Raw genomic sequence first — 4,191 nt, forward strand, 5'->3', positions numbered from 1 at the left:
CCTGTCATCTTTTCTAGCTTTTTTCCTTGCCCACTCCTCATTGTCCAATCCTCAAGTTCTCCCTTTCCTTTTAATTGTGTTATACCTTTCTATTTGTATTTCTTCTTTTGAGTTCTTATACTAGGGAGATTATATGATATTTACACATGTAGGTCTGGTTTATTTTGCTTATGAGTATATCTTCAAGTGGCATCCACTTAAATATAAATGCTTCAAATTTATCATTCTTTATAGCTGAATAATACTCCATTGTATAAAAATACCACATCTTTTTCAACCATTCATCAGGTGATGGGCATCTTGGTTGTTTACAAGATTTGGCTATCACAAATTGTGCTGCTATAAACATAGGTACATATATATCACTATGATATGATATTTTCAGTTCCTCCAGGGAAATTCCCAGTAGGGGGATAGCTGGCTTGAATGGGATTTCCCGTCCTAGTTTCTTAAGGAGTCACCACACTAATTTCCATAATGGTTGCACCAGTCTACATTCCCACCAGTAGTGGAGAAGGGTTCGCTTTTCCCAACAGCCTCTCCAACATTTGTTGTTGGTTGATTTCTCTATGATAGCCATTCTTTCTGGGGTGAGATGGTATCTCAGTGTTGTTTTAATTTGCATTTCACAGATTGTTAGTGACACGGAGCATTTTTTGATATATTTATTCACTTCTTTAATTTCATCCTCTGAGAAGTGTGTGTTTATCTCAGGGCCCATTTCTGGACTGGGTCTTTAAATTTTGGGGCCCTAGTGTTTTTTAGTTCTTTATAAATTCTAGAGAGCAGACCTTTGTCTACATACTTATTTGTCATGATATTTTCCAAATTTGTGAATTGTCTTTTCTCTTCGTTGGTAATTTCTTTTGAAGTGTAAAAACTTCTCAATAAGAGGAGGTCCCAGTTAATTTTTTCAAGAATTTCCCGTGTGACTTGATTTTTGTTCATGAACACTTTGCCTATCCCTATGTCTTCAAGAATTCCTCCTACTTTCTCTTCCATGAGATTTATTGTTTCTATTTTAATGTCCAGATCTTTAATCCATTTTGACTTTAGTTTAGTGCATGGTGATAGACCTGGGTCAAGTTTTAGTTTTCAGCATGTAGAGAGCCAGTTTTTCCAGCTCCATTTGTTAAAGAGACTATCTTTCTTCCAGTAAGTGTGTTTGACCCCTTTGTTGAAGATCAGGTGGCTGAGTGTATTCATAGAAGCATCTTCTTATCTATTCCATTGATCCTCAGGTCTATTTTGTTGCCAGTACCATGCTGATTTTATCACAGTAGCTTTGTAATATACTTTTAAGTCAGGAATTGTAATGCCTCCTGCTTTGTCTTTTTTGGCCAGGATTGCCTTTGCTCTTCTAGCTCTTTTTTGGTTCCAAATAAATTTTAGGAATGATTTCTCTAGGTGTGAGAGGTATTTTGGTGGTAGTTTAATAGGGACTGCATCTCTGAGATTTACTATGTCAGCTTTCCTAAGTAAGAGTAGGTGCTCCCTGAGTAGTGCATTGAGTTGCCAGCTAACATGTAGGCTACTGAATTAAATTTGAATTTCACATGAACAATTAAAATTTCAGTACAAGTATGGCCTATGCTATGTACACATACATCTACAAGCATGTCTCACACACATAATTTTGTAAGTTACACATGTGTATGTACATGTAAAGCATGACAACATGCAATATATATAGCAATATATATACAATATGTATATATAAATAGATATATACATTTATTATATATAATATGCAATATGTGTGCCTACTAAATCTGGCAACTCTATCCCAGTCACAATACCAGATACAGAGGAAAAGTAACTTCTGTAGATTTTGCCTTAAGTGGTCCTTTCTCTCCTCTCTGGTGGCTGGCTATGAAAAGCTGTTCATTGACTTACCTCTGATCTTTCATCTCTCTGTAGTCCTTGCTTCTCCAGCCTCTTTCATGGTTATGGTACTATTTCTTGTTATTTCAAACCTCTTGTGTGGTGGGCTGCTAACTGGTGGTCAACTTGTTACACCCAGCTTAACTGAATTAATGTGATGGTGGGTGTGGGAGGCCCACTTGTGGGTTGTTGCAGAAACAACCAGGCAGAACCGGAGAAGCTGTTAGGAGGCTGTAAGGGAAGGAGATTGGAGAAGCTGTTGGGAATCTGTTAAAGAGCTGCTGTTTCTCTTAGGTTATTCTGTTGGAGGACCTTGACATATTGGTTTTTCTGGTAAACTTGGCAGTCATCTGAAGAGGAGTCTGGGACTTTATAATCACTGAGAATGTCTGCAGTTCATTTTTGGGGAGCTCTGGTCCTCACCTTGAACATTGCTTCCTGACTCCAGAGGGGATGATGGTGTACTGCTCAGCCTCCTGAAGAACCTTATCACATTGGCTTTCCTGATGGGAACTCAATTTTCCTCATTGCTGAAGGAGCATGGGACCTCAGTATTGCTGAGGATGGCTCTGATACTTTTCAGGGGAGCTCTGGTTCTTACTTGAGCATCACTTCCTGGCTCCAGTGCAGATCCCTCAGCCTGCTAGCATAGATTCTTCATCCTGCTGGAATAGACTTTGTAGCTTCCACCAGTGACCTTTGGGCCTTCCCGATGCAGATCCTCGAAACAGGCCTGCATGAGACATTGTTGTGGGATCTAGGCCTCCAGTCGGATTTATGGGAGGCATTGTGATGAGCTCTTGGTCTTCAGCTGGACTCATGCAGGACACTATGATCCAGGTCCTCAGCTGAAGTCTTTGATCTTCAGTTTGTGGACAAATTTCTTGCACTCTTTGTATATGGTTCTTTGGGTGATTCATTATAAAATAATCTTATAAAATTATGTACATATATTGTATTATCCTCCTTGAAAAACCCCAAACTCTGATATCTTGTTATATAATTCTTGTAATGATTCAACTTTCTTGATTAAATACTGACTAATACAATCAAAGGCTGACTACAAAATTTTAAAACGAAATTAAACAGCATAAAGTATATAAGTTTGCATAATGATTATTGTATGGAGAGTCATGTAATGTAGAGCCAAAAAAAAAAAAAAAGCCAAGATAGTAAGTGTGCTACCTCAATGGACAGTAGTATTGAGGAAGAATGCATTTTCTCTATGTGATTGTGTTATATTTTCTTTCAGCTCATCAATTGAATAAAACCTTTCCTATTTAATTTGCTGATGTTTGGATCATGAGTTTATTGAAGTTTTTCTGGGTTTTTAACTACCTTTACTTTCCTCACTCCCTGCCTTTCTCCCTTGCTTCTTTTCTTTTTTTTTCATTAGAATTTTGACTAAAGAACCAGATGAACTTCTAGACAATATGCAAAATTTAATTTGTTGTCAGTTAAATTTCTACAATGTTACATATCTCTCAGGAGGGAAAATATTGAGAAGATAGAATCAGACAATAAGTGATAATGTGTAGATTGAAATTAGAAGGAAAAATTAAGTAATGTGTAAATTGAATTCAGTGTATGTGAGCTATGAGAAGATTCCATTTAGAAAGTACTCATATGGCGATTTCTTTTAGCAAAATGACATTAAAAAACTGCTCATCTTGTCTGTTGTTGTTGCAGAAAGTATCAGTATCTCCCATCTCAGCCCTACTGTCTCTTCAATATACAGCTTTTGTTATGGGTACTACTTTAGACAGATACTATTTCTTCCATAAAGGGTGTTGTTTTGTGGAACTGGGGATTGAATACAAGGTTGCTTTACCATTTTTAAGTACATCCCCATCCTTTTTATTTTTTATTTTGAGGTGGTTTTGCTAAACTTCCCAGGCTGGGTTCCAACTTGAAATCTTCCTTTCTGGGTCTTGGGAATAGCTGGGACTACAGGTGTATGCCATCAAGACTGAATTCTTTTTAACTTTTGGAAAGCTTAGAATTGAGTACAGAAATCATCAAGTAAATTAAAACTGTAACAACAATGCTTTCATGTTAAGTACATAAATAGCATTTTTTTAGACATTGTAGTTATTTGTACATTTAAACATTTATAATGTCTAAGGAAATGTAGCACATAAACATATCAGTCATAGCTTTAGGAGTCCCATTGGGTAATCGATTTTAGAGTTATGTTTTTGCTTTGAAAGGAAAAAGAAAATTCTGAGTGTCTCTGGGTGACATGGTGCACGCTTATAATCCAAACTATGAAAGCCCAGGCAGGAGTATGGACAGCTTAGCAAGACC

At 37.0% G+C, this 4,191-nt stretch overlaps 2 pseudogenes across 1 annotated transcript in view; one reads left to right on the forward strand and one right to left on the reverse strand.

Annotated features, from left to right (window-relative positions):
* Positions 1-2,201, forward strand: part of LOC101585429 — a 2,952-nt pseudogene extending 751 nt beyond the window's left edge. The window contains exon 2 of the transcript XR_001116940.2: positions 2,179-2,201. The product of XR_001116940.2 is annotated as a methionine adenosyltransferase 2 subunit beta pseudogene (transcript). The remainder of the gene's footprint in view (positions 1-2,178) is intronic.
* A 641-nt stretch (positions 2,202-2,842) lies between these two features.
* LOC101585823 overlaps positions 2,843-4,191 on the reverse strand; it is a 1,785-nt pseudogene continuing 436 nt past the window's right edge.

The sequence above is a fragment of the Octodon degus genome, unplaced genomic scaffold, assembly GCF_000260255.1.
Source record: "Octodon degus isolate 3935 unplaced genomic scaffold, OctDeg1.0 scaffold00251, whole genome shotgun sequence".
In the NCBI taxonomy this organism is placed as follows: domain Eukaryota; kingdom Metazoa; phylum Chordata; class Mammalia; order Rodentia; family Octodontidae; genus Octodon; species Octodon degus.